General features: G+C 35.8%; 1 long non-coding RNA gene across 1 annotated transcript; it reads right to left on the bottom strand.

Annotated features, from left to right (window-relative positions):
• Nucleotides 1–6732: 6732 nt before the first annotated feature.
• LOC146001937 (uncharacterized) lies at nt 6733–11136 on the bottom strand. Its single transcript, XR_014443633.1, has 3 exons — nt 11091–11136; nt 8080–8197; nt 6733–6950 (listed from the first exon to the last, which is right to left on the bottom strand). It is a non-coding gene; the product is annotated as an uncharacterized LOC146001937 (long non-coding RNA).
• Nucleotides 11137–17128: the final 5992 nt, after the last annotated feature.

Here is a 17128-nt window from a genome sequence, read left to right as displayed (position 1 = left end):
AGTTGTAGTACTTGTTTATATTACGCATATTCATTTCTGTATTTACTTTTTTCGTTTCTTTGTTTTCTGGATTTATATATTATTTCAAAAACTATTGGAGAAATATACATTCCAGTGGTAAAATCTCTTGCGAGGTACTCACCGCAGTGTGGTTAGCCTTGTTTGTGGAGGTTGAAGACGCCATCTTTTACTAATGGTCCCTTTCAGTCACACATACAAAATTAGAAGCACCTGAAAAATAGAAAAATAGTTGTAGTACTTGTTCACATTACGCATATTCTTTTTGGTTTGCATTGACGTTTTCTTCGTTTCAATATTTGCATTTACGCATTATTTAAAAGCACCATACATATATGTAACAATTCACTTACCTTAATTATAGCTTCTTTTGAGTTCTTTGTCTTCAAATCTCAGACAATAATCACAACTTGATGTCTTCTCTGACGCAATGCTTCAGAAATACTTCTCAAAATAGCTTCTGCTTGCTTTTACGCAGTTTTTATACCTCATAAGCAAACTGACGCCTTCTCTGATTGGTTGAAATAAAACCGACGCGTTTTCTGATTGGTTGAAATATTCTTAACATTAGTTCGTCCAAAAACCTAATAGTTATCATCCAAATGCATTAACAAATACACCCTGAAAATACTTTGAAATATTATACACACCTTAGAACTGTAATATCCTAATATAGAAATACAGAACCAAAAATAGCATTGTGGAAATCTATAAAATAACTTTTAGTTAAAAATACTTTTTTCTTTAGTTTTTAGATAAAAATAAAAAGTAAAACTTTAAAAATTAGTCAATGTGAAATACAATAAATAGAAAATTTAATACAAAAATTTAAAAAAAATCTCTTTGTAAATCCAAATCGCAATAAAAAATGTTGCCTGAATAGTTGAAATTGTGTTATTAGAATAAAAAATTACAAAAAAAAATTGTGAAATAATACATTAAAAATTGAAAAAAATGTCTTTGTGAGTAAAATATAAGAAACAAAATGTTGCCTAAATAGATGAAATTGTGTTATTTGAGTAAAAATAAGCCTAAACTTGTAAAATAAAAGGGTAGAACTTGACAAAATATACTTTTGCATCCAAAATATAATTGAAAACTTTCTTGAATAGACTAAGCCGTCTTACTTTGGTAAAATAAACTTAAAAATGAAAGGGTTAAAGTTGACAAAACACACGTCGTGTGTACAAAATCTAATTCACAACACATTTAAATTGTGTTATTTGAGTAAACTTGGAGAATAATCCTGTAAACTTGGAAATCTCTCTCTCTTTCTCTCTCTCTCTCTCTCTCTCTCTCTCTCTCTCTCTCTGTGTGTGTGTGTGTCCAAAATGTAATAAAAGACACGATCAAATCGTGGTATTTGAGTAAATATTAGGCTAAACTTGAGAAATAAACAAATAAAAGTTGAGAACACACACTTTGTGTGCCGAAAATGTAACTAAAAGTATTTCCTGAATAGTGTAAATAGTGTTATTTAGGTTAAAAATAGGTATAAACTTGTAAAATAATAAGTTAAAAAGTTGTAAAAATATCTTTCTGAGTCCAAAATTTAATAAAAAAATGTTGCCTGAATAGTATAAATAATGTTATTTGAGTAATAATAAGCCTAATAAACAGATAGAAGTTGAGAACACACACTTAGTGTGTCGAAAATGTAACTAAAAGTCTTTCCTGAACAGATTGAATTGTGTTATTTGAATAATAATAAGCCTAAACTTGTGAAATAAACAGATAGAAGTTGAGAACACACACTTTGTGTGTCGAAAATATAACTAAAAGTCTTTCCTTAATAGTATAAATAGCGTTATTTAGGTTAAAAATAGGTACAAAATTGTAAATAATACGTTAAAAAGTTGTAAAAAATGTCTTTGTGAGTCCAAAATTTAATAAAAAATGTTGCCTGAATAGTACAAATAGTGTTATTTTGGTAAAAAATTAACATAAAATTGTAAAATAATAAGTTAAAAATTGAAAAAATGTTTTTTGTGAGTGCAAAATTTAATAAAAAATGTTGCTTGAATAGTACAAATAGTGTTATTTTGGTAAAAAAATTAACATAAAGTTGTAAAATAATAAGTTAAAAGTTGAAAAAATGTCTTTGCGAGTCCAAAATTTAATAAAAAATGTTGCCTGAATAGTACAAATAGTGTTATTTTGGTAAAAAAATTAACATAAAATTGTAAAATAATAAGTTAAAAATTGAAAAAATGTTTTTTGTGAGTGCAAAATTTAATAAAAAATGTTGCTTGAATAGTACAAATAGTGTTATTTTGGTAAAAAATTAACATGAAGTTGTAAAATAATAAGTTAAAAGTTGAAAAATGTCTTTGTGAGTGCAAAATTTAATAAAAAATGTTGCCTGAATAGTACAAATAGTGTTATTTTGGTAAAAAAATTAACATAAAATTGTAAAATAATAAGTTAAAAGTTGAAAAAATGTCTTTGCGAGTCCAACATTTAATAAAAAATGTTGCTTGAATAGTACAAATAGTGTTATTTTGGTAAAAAATTAACATAAAGTTGTAAAATAATAAGTTAAAAGTTGAAAAATGTCTTTGTGAGTGCAAAATTTAATAAAAAATGTTGCCTGAATAGTACAAATAGTGTTATTTTGGTAAAAAATTAACATAAAGTTGTAAAATAATAAGTTAAAAGTTGAAAAAATGTCTTTGTGAGTGCAAAATTTAATAAAAAATGTTGCCTGAATAGTACAAATAGTGTTATTTTGGTAAAAAAATTAATATAAAGTTGTAAAATAATAAGTTAAACGTAGAAAAAAATGTCTTTGTGAGTCCAAAATTTAGTAAAAAATGTTGCTTGAATAGTACAAATAGTGTTATTTTGGTAAAAAATTAACTTAAAGTTGTAAAATAATAAGTTAAAAGTTGAAAAAATGTCTTTGTGAGTCCAAAATTTAATAAAAAATGTTGCTGATTAGTACAAATAGTGTTATTTTGGTAAAAAATTAATATAAAGTTGTAAAATAATAAGTTAAACGTTGAAAAAAATGTATTTGTGAGTCCAAAATTTAATAAAAGTGTTGCCTGAATAGTACAAATAGTGTTATTTTGGTAAAAATAAGGATAAGCTGTGAAAATGTTTGACATAAAGTCAAAGTTTGGTAAAAAATAAACTCAAAATTAAGTTAAATAGCACACAGTAACATACATTTACTACCTAAATCAATAATCAAAGGGTCCTAGGTTCGTTACCCCGTGATAAAAGCAAATGGTGAAAACTGTAGGCCCCGTCCCTAATAGCTCTCCCTTCTTCATAGTACAGATAAAAAAAACCTGCGCTAAAGCGTCCTGTGCCTTGGAGGCAAACCTGAGCGGAATATTAATTGGCGGCGGAAACCGCATAGCTTCAGAGATTTGACCCTTGCTGCGCATTCTCAGACATCCTTTGTTGTCTGGATCAATCCCTCCCCTGCCCTACAATATTGCATAGCTTTCCCCTGTTCTTGCGTACTGGTTAACCTTGAAAAAACCGGTTCTGAAAATCTACCGACGCGTTCTCTGATTGGTCAATCAGGTTCTTCCTTTGTCCTGACGTTGTGACGTCATTTGACCTTGAGCGCGCTTCCCCAAAATTCCTTTCTCCTCTACCTGCGCTGAATATTAATTCATTCTCTCTGTCTACCTTCACAGCCGAGTCGAGATTCTGAGACAGTATTCTGTCTAGCGTGTTGCACCATCGTGTTTCATACCATAATAACATACATTATTACATAGTACTAATTAATAATATTACATATCGCGGGTTCGAGTACCGGGACCGTCCCCAATCGTAATTGGACCTGTACCTACATCCATTACCACCGTTCATAGCGGTTCATAAACCATAGAAAACTTATTTTCAATATTATAAACATTAATTATTATCGATTGATACATTACATACTTTGCAGTAATGAATATAAAACCATATGCATAGCATTTAGTACCTCTAATTACCTTCTATATACATATTTTTCATAAAATAAATAATTATATATTCATAAAAAGTTATAAACATGCAAATACATAAATGTAAAGTACTCTAAGTACTTGCAAATGAATTCTAAGTACGTGCAAATTAATTAACACGCGTGCAAATGAATTGCGAATATTAAATAGCGATTGAGCTTATCGTATTCCGATACTACTTTCGTATATTGACCAATACGTTTTCACCCCAAAATCCACTCAACTTTCCTCGACAAAAAAAGAATTCTATGTATTTACTAGTATTTGTTCAAGGATGGAGTTACGTAAAGTTCTCTATATATATGAAAGGGAATGCTGCGTCAATCCATTTGCATGAACTTTTCAAACGACAACTTTCCTTGCAGAAGAGTCGAATAGAGAAAAACTTTCCTAGTGTTCTTTGGTCTAATATATGGCGAAATCTTCACAAGCCTTTTCTTGACACGGACATACGAAGTTTGTGATACACCACACATGATATAGTTCCAACAAATGTCACACTAAATGACATAAAAAGATTACCAACAAATTAGTGTAGAAAATGTGGAGAGGTGGATACAAACGAACATCGCCTCACTACATGTAATGGTATTCCGGAAATTTGTTTTTTTCACTGTGCCTTGCGAAAATACGTCGTCTATCGCCGCAATGCTTTCAACCAAAAATGTGTATATTACCAGATTTTAAATATTACCTGGTGAAGAAAAAATGCCGTTGTATGGCTAATAGCGGACACAATATACTATGCATACAGTAGAAAAACTGACCCAAACATCACCCTATATATATATACCATGTATCTCAAACGATCTAGGTGGAAACAATAAAAAATTCAAAATGTTTCAATGTCTCAATATTTAGGAAAATATCTGGATGTGTAATTATATGTATTCATGTAGATATTTATAATTTAATTGATTTAAACAGAACAGTGAAATAAATTGAAAAAAGTCGTTATGGCGTCTGACTACCATGCAAGAGACCTGGGTTCGATCCCCGGCGGGGAAGAACCGTAATTTTTCCCACCTGTTCAAGCTCTTCTTCCGCCCACCCAGTGTCGTATAAAATGGGTACCTGGAGGAAACTCTGGGGGGTAAAGCGGCCAGGAGCGTGGTGCTGATCAAGAAAGTGTGGAGCCTCCACACCCCTATACCCCTTCATGGCGTGGTGCAATGCACAGGGGAGCACTTTACTTTCTTTTTACTTTATTCGTGTTCATACAAGAAAAGTTTAAACTGGTCTAGAATCCACGAAGTTTTCACTTCGGCGTACAAAACAAGCAGAAATAAATAAATCCAAAGTTAACAATTCGAAAAATGTCAACTTTCATTGTTTATATGGATGCCTTAGTAATGAAATTGGTATTAACTTCACCATATTTTCTTTTCATTTAGAAGAATATTTCGGCACTACAAGGAATGCACAATCCCAGGGCGTGATAGTTCCTGCAGTCGCCGGTAGGTGACACGACAAGGTCTTTAGTGCCATCTGGCGAGATTTCTGCGAACGTTTTGCGCTTCTGGTCTCTCGTTCGTGCTTCAAAGTGGCAAGGGCATGCGTATCGTTGCAATTGGGTAGATATCAGACTGGATGTTTGTTTGTTTGATTTGCTTTATTTTACTTCGCTTTTTGTGCCACTTTTGCGAAGATGGGGATGAATGATGACATGATAAAATTGATGAATCGACACTCACGAATATCCACGCCCAGGCTGGGATTCGAACCCGGGACGCCTGGTGTCCTAGTCGCGATGTGTTAACCACTCCGACACGGGGACCGGCTATTTCTCTCTTGAATCAGCGGTTGTACATAAATAAATTTGTCCGAGCGGGTACCAAATCCTGCTAGATAAAGCCTGAATTCAGATCAATTTACAGTGCACCTTTTTCGGCCGCTATGTACAGTATTTAACTGGAGATTTGTTGAACTTCGTTTGTATTTTTGAATTCTTTTAAAGCATAAGAAACACATTTTTAATTTTCTATCAATGTGCAAGTTAGGAGTGAACCGATATCAATTTGACCCGATCCCGATACTCTCACGGATTCTAACCAATACATATTCTGATACTCTCACGGATTCCAAGCGATACTGATGCCACAAATCCCAGAGGGGGCAGCTGCCCTCACCCCCCTCCGGGCGCCCATTGTCGTCAATATGGTGTGATTACTTACTGTCAGGTGCTTTAATATTCTCTTATAATTCTTTGAATACTTTGAATCAAAAGTCGAATATAGTAATATAAATACTAATATTTGGAACATTTAATTGTTACTTTTTCATGCATCGGTATCGGTGGAAATCGATATGCTATTGGTTCAAAGTGTTATCAGCTCAACCATAATCCGAACCATTTTGGACAGCTTGTACGATAACGATTCTCTATTTTCCGTTCGTGATTTTTCTACGTCATTGACATGTATAGTATAAATCCAATCAACATTGTGCTTACTTGAAATGAGAGCTAGCCATGATGTTATTAACAAGTCCAGCATGAATGTTTATGTATGTATATGGATTTAGAGGAAATATTCTATAGCATAACTACACCATAAAGGAGTGGTTAGCACAGCGCGCTAGAAAGCCAGGCATCTAGGGTTGAGTGTTCTTTTATCCATACCATCATATAATCATTTTATCCGTTATGCTAACCACTACGCCAAGGAGGCTGGCGGAGAGAGATTATACGATGACTGATTATTGCAAATGGTCAAAATGTATAACAATGTAATAAAACCAAGCATTACACAGAAAAGAGCATTTATTAGTAAGCGTATAGGAGCAAAAGACGACAGGAAAGTTATATTTTCAATTGCAAGATACAATTTGAAGAAAATAACTTCAAGATTTTCAGGAAGCATTCAGCATGTTCTGTCTTTGTACAGTTCCCACTCCTGTGTCGCATCCCCTTGTCTTAACCATAGAAGCCATATCCAATGCCGTAGGGGATGATGGGATACCCTGGAACATAGAGAATTAGAATTAGAGAGTGACGTAGTATGGTGCAGGTGACGTGTCGTCTTGTAACTATTAATAAAACTAAATAGTCCGTCAGTATCATTGTATGCAGATTTCCTTTATTTTATGTCGTGTCGATTTTTTAAAAAAAGAGATTTGCAATGAATGTTTTGCTAGTTTTTGCTTACTGATACCAATGTAGAAAGATTTCGCCTGAGAATAACTACAATTTCTGATTAGTTTTACAAAAACATGTTTTTGTAAATATCTTTTGCAGAATAAGTTTCCTACAACCGTAAGACATGTTGAAATTAAGGTAACACTTTACTATACCAGAGACGGATTTCTTCAAATTTACAGGAGAAAGTACTTACGCAAATCATTTTCTGTAGCGTTATTGATGTTCGGGAATGTAGTTTTGATTCATTTTAATGCGAATGTATGTATACAATACGCTCTCGTATTGTCCGTAAATGCTAAATTGAACGAAAGGAGTGCTAATGGAACCTAACCTAACAGGCCTAACCTAACCTCGTAGGCATACCTCGTCCCCGTGATGGTTCGTGGGGCTATCGTGAATTTTTGGGCTAATGTCATGGTTTTTGGGGCTTTTGGATGGTTTGTGGGAAATAAGGAACAGCAGTAAGTACTCGTTAATGTAAGAAATAGACATTATTTTCGTTAGAAATTCATGTTCCGCAATGCAGAATAGTACGTTAGCAATGTAAAAAATTGCGAAATAAATCATTGATAAGTGTCTCTGGTATAGTAAAGTAGTACCGAAATTAATTTATTAATTATCTACATAAAATCATCTGCCATCTAGTACTGACTAAATCATACGAGACTGGATGTGATTAAGTTAGAACTAACTGATTCCTAAGAGATGCACTTCATTAAGGGTTAAGCTGACAAAAGTCCGCTGAAAGAAAAAAAGAAAAATTTATAGTTGGTATCAAAATTAGTGAACCCTACAGTGTTATAAGCGTTAAGTGAAAAATCTGTCCATTAGGCAGAAAACAATGAGTGAATACTGGCGCTAATCAAACATATGTCTTTGCAAAATATAGATGATATAAAATATGAAAGGCTGTTCACTGTCTGGAATGTAAACTGAGAATTCTATATTTACCCCACAGTCCGTAGAGACCGTAGCCAAGGCCCCAGGCGTCGGCTGTCTTAAGATCTTTAGTCTTCTGTTCGGTTGCTGTGGCCACAGCAAAGGCCATCAAGGCGAAGAGGACGAAGATCTGGAAGAAGAAGGTAAAGATTAAATTTCATTAAAAGAAGCTGTTATGGAATACAACGAAAACTATTGTTGTTGATAGACATTGTCTATTGTGTCCGTGTATTTTCCTCCTAGATACACTAATGCGGATACCATAGTGACAGACAATGGCAGCGATTGGGTTCCAAAACCGGCGGGGCAAGGCTCAAAAATTGAGGGGGGGGGGGCAAAGACAGTATATTCCACTTTGAAGATAAGGTTTAGCGTAGTTCCGCGGCAAAAGTGGTTAAAAAGTGGGGCAGTTGCCCCCTCTCGCCCCCTAATCGCCGACACTGGCGACAGACTCTCTGAGCCATGGACCACCCCATGTGAGAAGGACCACATGGAAATCTAGAACGCCGAAGAAAAGCGGTACACAAAGAAAGTTACATGCATCAGTTGAAACAAAATAATGCATACAGTTTGTATCTCAGACCAAATGAATAAATGCATTCATCGAGAAAAATGCAGGAAGGCACATAAAAAACACTGCATTGGTTGATTGATTGAGTTCGTATTTTAAGTCCACTTTATACACAGTAAGGCTAATCGGGACTGGGCCTACAGTTTAAAGTGGGATCCAAAAAGCAGTTCAAATGAGAATTACGTCGTGGTTATTCTCAAGTAAACAAAAAATCTCGAATGAAACGGTTGTGCAACTTACGTACCGCAACTTCCTCTTTGGTACAAATGTTACCGCACGTGCACCTTGGGCCCATGGGCAGTTGAAGCGCATACTTCTAACTTTTTATTTTGCGTTTCTCTGTGTCAGATATAATGCATGAAATAACAGCACCCAGTGACAAGAAAAAGAAGAAAGATCTTGACAAAGTACAGTAGAAGGTTTCCACATCCATTGGATGAGTAACAAGGAAGTACTGCATGGTCATTCCAGAATGACATCTGTTTACTTCGCGTTATTTTAGTTGGTCATATTTCTACATATTTAATTGAAAGTACTGGTGTCTACATAAGACAACATTTAGAGCATACAAATCTTTGGATGCCTACAATTATGTTTCCGATCAGGACACGAAAATTTTTAAATCCTGACGTTCGGGACAAAAAACTGGCCATTTCCCGACTAAGTCAGGACATTTTCTCTACGTGAAATGTTACAAATTTTCTGGCACTCTATGAATCACGAATTCTACACACTATCCCCCTCCCCCCAAGTAATTGTATTTGCATTTCTGGAATAAAAAGCCCCAATATCAAGAAATTTCAGACATTCATAGCGCTGAAAACATCAAGAACAACAATTTTTCAACACTATCATCTTGAATTTCTCAACTGTCTGGTTTTTCGGAAACGGGAAATCATTTGCCGAAGTCAGGATCGGGATGACAATTTTTTTCCGGTACCAGTACCGACTTTTCGAGATTCCACACACCCGCAGCGATTACTGTAGAGTCTAGTGCTGTTTGTCGGTTTCAAATTCTCACTCTTGGCAGTTTGAAACCAATAATTTCAGCCCCCTAGATCTGGTGGAAATTAATGAAAGAATATCTGTGGAAGATTATTCAGTCCTGAAACACCCTATCGTTTCTTTCTTATGTGCCACTGTCAGTAGCGGTGATTTGGTGCCAAACTTGTCCCTCACAAGGGCGCCCGCAGAGGGGATCCAGGGGGATACTTGCCCCCACCGGGGGGATTTCTGGAAAGGTTCCATACAATTCAAATTTTGAAACTGTAGCGTGAAAACATGGACGAGAGATGCCGTGAAAGACAGCATATATAGTGTCTATGCAAATTTTCCAGGTGCTGGGGATGCTTTATAAGAATTTATGGGGAACAGCATAACCTTCCCTTTCCCCAACTTTAAGCCCTACTGCCGCCCCCCCCCCCCCGAGAGAATATCCTGCGGGCTACCTTGGGGAAGGTAAGGAAAGTTTACTTTATCTTGATAAACAAGGCTTAGCATTAATATGCTATAGTGCAGGGGCAACTGTTGCCAAAAGTAGTGGTAGCAAGCGCCCACTCCCCAGTCACCGCACTGGACACTGCTTTAGCAACATGTTGTGAACCTTACAACTATGGCGTCTGCGTCAAAACACTTTCCTTTAGTGGATATGGAACTAATATTAGTGGTAGCAGAGTTTATTGCTAAAAGTAGGAACCTGTGAACCGAAGTATGCTATGGGATCATAAGGTTACGATCTATGGTTATCCCACGTCTGAAATGGTCTCAGAATAGGCTGAATTTGTTTCATTGTTAGCTGATAAGAAGCGGAGGTCACTTATATCTTGATCGAAGGCCGGAGAAACGTAACAATTTTACAAGATGGCCGACGAAAAAACGATTCTGGGAACGTCCAAATTCTGTGGCTTGGAAATATATTGAGTGATTTTATGGCGCATTAATATTGTACTAAACTACACCTCAGAAAATAACCCTCATCTATGCATGGTTGATGCGTAGCAAAGGTATAACATGTTCTAACATGACAAAGTGCCAAAGTGCAATAGGTTACTCACAGTACCAACCACAGTGGAATTTCGGAGTACACTTGGTAATCAAATTGTGTATTGCTATTGTTCATCTTTTTTCCTCGATATTCTACGTTCTGTTAAGGAACTGAATTATGTAAATACTGTATTAGAAGTTATTCTCTGCTCACTGCCATCTTTGTGTCAATTCTTGAACTTCACATTTCTGGAAACAGTGAGTGAACATGAAGATATACAATTGGTCTACTCTTATCTTTGCTTTTGACTTTACAAGCCTATGAATGGTTCCAAGTCAAGATTAGATGCTCATGCAACGTCATAGACAATGTGAATTCGAGATTACATCTACGTATAAGTAAAAAAAAGGTTGAAACTAAATGATAAGTCTTTTGGGGTTTCGCAATGATAGAATTGGTAGATCTTACCTTTGCAATCATGATGACTTGTAGGCTTTTGAACAGCTATCAAAAGAGTCTTACCGCCGTAACAGCAAACGTTCTATATATATCAGCAAATATCCTTGGAATTAATGTTATATCTACTGTTTTCGATCGCAATTTCCTTTATTATTCTTTATTGGGTGATTTCTTGTGAATCTCTTCCTTGCCAATCTGGCGAAAAAGGAAATGAAAGAAGCAGGTGTAATGCATGATCACTCACACGTGGAGGTTATCTAGATCTTGATACGTTGACCCTGGATGACGCTGACGTTCTGGTGTAATATTCTCTTCCGGTCTATTTGTTAGTTATAACCAAGTGCTCCAATTTTTTTCGCAAGGTTTTCTCTTGGTGAAAACTGATAATAATATATTTAAGTTGGCTCAAATTAGGTAATAATTATTATCAAATGTTGGATCTTGTTAAGACTCATACACATTGATGCTTAGAGACAACTTTTAATAAACAAGCCGTATTCTAATGATGGTTTCAGTCCAGTTAATGAAAATAGCAATGCAGACTTTGATTAAGGACCTTGTCGTCAGGATAAGTTCCTTGAAGTGTATGGGGGCAGGCCTGTACCCAGGATTTTTTTTAGGGAGGAGCTAGATCTGAAAGAGACTGAGTGTGTGTGTGTGTGTGTGTGTGTGTGTTTGTGTGTAGAAAGATAGATTGCATAATAGTTGAAATGTTTAAATGTTTTTTTAAGTGCTAAATTTTATTTAATTCTTGTTTTATAATAATTATCAATAAGATTTCAAACTTATATTAGTCTTGCATTCGTGTTTTATCGTTATCTTGTAATTTTGTAAGTGTTGCTAAGGCTTGTGCCCAGGATTTCTTTAAAGGGGAGGGGGTAGACCCGAATATGTGGAACAAAAAGACGATCAGAAATGCTGTGAGGTTGATTGAATTAGGTTGTTTTGCTTTGATTTTCTGCCAAGTTTGTCTAATCGCGACGATGAGGATGAGTGATGAAATTGATGAAGGAACACACTCACAAAGAACACCTATGCCCAGATTCATATTCGAACCAGGAATTCCCTGCATCCTAGTGCCCTTTCCTAACCACTTTGCGACGGTTGGTAGCCTTGAATCAATGGTTACAAAACTAAAACAACCAAACGCTGCAGACTGCACACTTCTGCAAAACAAATACATTCGTTTATGCAAAGAAACAAATTTGCCAAATCATCGATGTTAATTTCGTAGCTTTTTATAGGTTCATATTTAAATATTTCATGGTTCGAGATGGGGCCATGGCCCCTCCCCTGGGTACGGGCCTGTATGGAGGAAACCTAAATGGAACAAAATTATTTATTGCATCCAACAGATCGCTTACCTAAGTATCATCGAATATCTTCATAAATAAGAATTATAGCTTGCGTGCTTTAATTGTAGGATTGTCAAAATTAACCGATTTTATTATATGTAATATGGATGTGGATTGTAATTTACTTGTCCCGAGCTTTTCAGTTGTATTTCATAGGAGAAGAAATATGGTTGTTCCATAATCTTGTTTGATTTGATTAGTTTTTTTACTTTTCTGCCACTTTTGGCTAATCGCGAAGATGAGAATGAATAGTGAAAAAATGAAATGGATGAAGGGACAATCACACATACTTGTAGACGACACAACAGAATCCATACAGAGGATTATGCGTGATGCAATTCCAGGCGCCAGAGCATCGTTAGTCTGCTAAATGCAGTCCAGGGTACACAACGTGGAAGATGAATTGACATTTGGGTGTATTAAGAAAGGGCATCCTTCACACTCCTCCATAATCTTGTTTATAATTTTAGAAAGTAATTATGCACAGTAAGGCTAATCGGTACTGGACCTGCAGTTTAAAGTGGGATCCGAACCACTACGACTCTCCACCGGGTATCGAACCCGGGACCCCTTAAATACAAGGTGACGACGCTACCACTGCGCCATCGGGGAGACCTCGCATAAATATTGTATATTGGTGGGTTTCACGTGACGTCAGGATGCGCACAGCCATTATGTTTGTGGCCAATTTTACTTGTCGTTTGCAAGGAAATATACACCACGTAGCGTTCGTTACATTTGCACGAACTGCACCTTTGTTTCAAATCACGAACGTATGTGTTAGTATCTCCCGTCCGATTACAAGAACTGGCCTCAATCATAGCTCTCAAAGCCACAATGCAACAGTTTGTGACGTAGAGGAAACACACCTGTACGGAAATGTGTTGATAATACCGAACCAGTGCTTTGGATTATCTAGATGCTCTTATAATTTCATATAAAATGTTATATATTTACGTCCGATTGATTTTAAAAATATCAAAATTTGGAAAGTTAGCAATATTAAGAAAATCGTTTTTTCGTTCTCTGTATTTGAAGTATCCGGTCGATTCCGCCCATAAGCAATAGTAGACCAGTCCACAAACGGATATGGCTACTGAAAACATTTCCAACAAGTTGAATTTCATATTATTTTAACATAAAATCCCTCCCCCAAATTTTGATGGCAAATTCTGCACCCTTGACCCCCCTGTGGGTACCTCTATACATATTATAAGGCTGCATTATCCAAATTGTAGAGAAACTGCTGTTCTGACACACCAATGCGTTTAGTTTCGAAGCTCCAAAATGTAGTCTACGTTGCTATTGTATCTTTGCATGGGTTTTGTTAAAAGAATATATACATTGAAATGCTGTAATTTGGAACTGTGCACCAAACTCCTTCCATTACTATTCGTATATTTTATATGAAATGAAATGAGGACTAAAAGTGGTAAACGTTGTAAGTGCCAAAAGCGAAAGTGTTGGGAAATCGCATCGTTCCGCACATCAGCCAGTAAGAACGTGTACACTAGTGACCTCTTTACACGCCCTTTGAAGTACTTAGAGTGCTACCTGCCACATTTCACGTTTACAACATTATAAACCATGGCACATTTCACAGATTAACGTGGAAAATGGTGTTTGAATTATTGTAGCACTTACAGCGTCAATCAATTTTAGTTTTCAAACATCCACTCCTAATAAAAAGGGAGCATTTTCACTGGCGAGAGGAAGTCTAGTTTGACTTATGCTTCAACTTGCAAGTATGTCGAAAATATTCAACCTACAAATATGATTTTTTATAATGCCTTTTTGACAACATATCAGACACCTCGCCGGTGGAACCAGAGGTCCCAGGTTCAAATCTTAGGTAACATAGTTATATCAATGTGTTTGTCTTATTACCCATTTCACAACTTCATTATTCATTCTCATCGTCGCGATGAACTCCAATAAGTAGAAAAGTGATGTAAAATAATCGAATTTGAATTGCCTTGTTTGTAGTCGTGGCTATTAGGGGAGCGAGGGAGGGCAGTTGCCCAACTCCCGCACTTATGCCACTTTTTCCCCAGCACATGTCCTCTTCATGTTAAGCCTTGTATACCAAGAGAAAGTAAACTTTTCTTTCCGCTCCAGTTCGCCACCAATGCCTCTATATACTTTGCCAATGCCTGTTCATCTACTGAATAATTCGTCCTACATTTTCATGTATTCCATTTTCAATTGCGGCTTTTGGACACAGATACACACACCATCATGTGCGACATATTATAATCAAGGAACCTAGCACGACACCTATTTCGGGACAATCTTTATTTTTCGATCTATGTATAGTTTCCTGACCATGTACGGGTTCCTGTACAAACACTGCAAATTCATAATAAGCTAGGCTTACACACTTCTGGCAGACCTAACACACTTTTGCATTTGTGCTGCCGCCTATAATTTTTATTGGAAACTAATTTACACACTTCTCACACACCATTGATGAAAATGTTCCACTGTTTGGGGAACTTCCAGATTTAACTCAAAATTCTACCAAGGTAATATTAAATGATTTTTTCACTGCATTTTTGATGATTTTTTTCAGGTACCCAAGTAAAGTTCCAGGAGTCGATTTGGTTCCGTGGTGTAGAGGTGTGTATTAAAACGCAGTTCCCGGAATTGAACAACCTGCCAATGCACACTCCCGTTCTTAATAAATTTATTATTGGGTAATGGTATGTTAATTTAATATTTTTGGTGCTATATATTATAATAAAAATCTCTCCATCGATAGGATCGATATGGAATAAGACTTTAATATTATTCATTTTTAAGAGAAAATCAAGATATTTTCTTAAGGGGGCAGAGGAGCGTATCGTACAAAGTGATGTGCAGTAGACTATAAGTTTATGTCTACATTCGTTGTCTACACATAATCTACGCGTAGATTACATTGGGTTGTAGTTTACATAGACTACGTAGAGAATCTAAAGTGCATTAAAATTAATTTTCAAGAGTTTCATGAAGGGAAAGTGACATTTTCAACTATATTGGTTTCTAACTAAATGAAAAGAATCCTATTTACAACAAAATTTCTCTTCTCTTCCATTATCAACTATGGAAGAAGATAAATAGTATGCAAAAACAACAACAGATGGCAGTCCTGAGGCAAGAGTGGTATTTTCCCCATAAAAAAATAGAATATATCTTATATTAGGTTTCTTCCTAGGTGAGATATTGTTCGAATTAGGAACAAAGAGTATGAAAAGTTCTTGTCACACATCAGCAACTGATACGCAGTATAATTTTCTTTTAATTCCACGGCGCCCTTTTCTAAGTTATCACCTTTCGCCATGTTGTTTACATAGATTACGTAATCTACGTGTAGAATGTAGACTATCGTTGTTTACGTGTAGACGCACATCACTGATCGTACCCATGGAGTTGGGTTAAAGTGACAGGTCTGCTGTTATGTTTAACCTAACAGGAAGCAGACAAAAGGAATGCTTAATAAGTTATTACGCAATCGTTAGGGGGAGAGTTGGCGAGTGAACGACTGAACGAGATGGAGTAAGGATCCAGGGAATTGAGGGAGTCAGGAAGTTGGGGGCGTTTATTGAACAGTGGTGCGTGTACAGAGTGAATTCGGACAGGGAGGTCAGGCATGTGACAATTGAGATTATTGAGAGGACAGTTTGCGGAACTAACCTTCATCCAAACGTAAGGGAAGTAAGATCCTTTACCTATTAGTGTTCATATCGATTCGGTCATGGAGAGTATAAAACCCATTTATTGTATCTGTCAATTCTAGCCATTCTTTTCGAGTGCAACCTCTCGCATATCTCACAATTAGGCCAAGCGAGAGATGACTTTAGGAAGATGAATAGCTACATCACCCCGGAGACAATTCAGGGTTTCTGGTTCGATCCCAATGCAGTATTAACATTGCGTTAGGATACCATCTGAAGCTTAGGTTTGCCTGAATGCTGGAAATTGAAGTTGGAAATGGGATTGCTTCCTTCATTAAAGTTTTCATTTAATTGTTTTAATATTTTTGACAACGATAAAAATTAAAATATGTGGTCAGTGTCTTCTTGTGGCGAAGACGCATGAACATAGATTTAATGATTTTTACTATATGTAAATGAAAATTTTATGATGCTTTCCATTAGTTTTATCTTTATCTATATTACCCTTCAATTGAATTTGAATCCTTCTTACCATTGCAATTAACTCTGGCTCTTGATAGGAATATAGGAAATCTTATTGGAGTGGTTTGAGCAATTTTTCTTATATTTCTTGTTCTTTCTATCTACTAAGGCATCGTATTTTGAAAAAGTTTGAGTTTTGATATGAAAGATCTATGTACAGGCTGTCCCAAAAGTCTCCATACAAACAATACCGTTCTTTCGTTGCACTGAAGACGCCAAATACCATTTACTCGTGACAAATGCATCGACTTGTTCAAATTTAATGGTGGGAACACATTGACCGTGCCTGATTCTCAAAGGCCGCAATTAAGTGATATTTCCTATCACTTTTGGGACATCCTAAATTACTATCTTAACGTGACCAGCTGAAACAATAGAACATGAACTGATAAAATTCTTAACCAATATAGAAACTTAATATAGAAATGTATTGTTATATTTGTCTATTATATTTAATAGACTAATTTTGGGAACTGTCGATTACTCACAAACTTCTTGAAAAATAAGAAGAATG

Source organism: Lepisma saccharinum, chromosome 18 (genome assembly GCF_977018435.1).
Source record: "Lepisma saccharinum chromosome 18, izLepSacc3.1, whole genome shotgun sequence".
NCBI lineage: Eukaryota > Metazoa > Arthropoda > Insecta > Zygentoma > Lepismatidae > Lepisma > Lepisma saccharinum.
The sequence above is the reverse complement of the archived record's forward strand: the minus strand, read 5'-3'. Positions and strand labels throughout refer to the sequence as shown.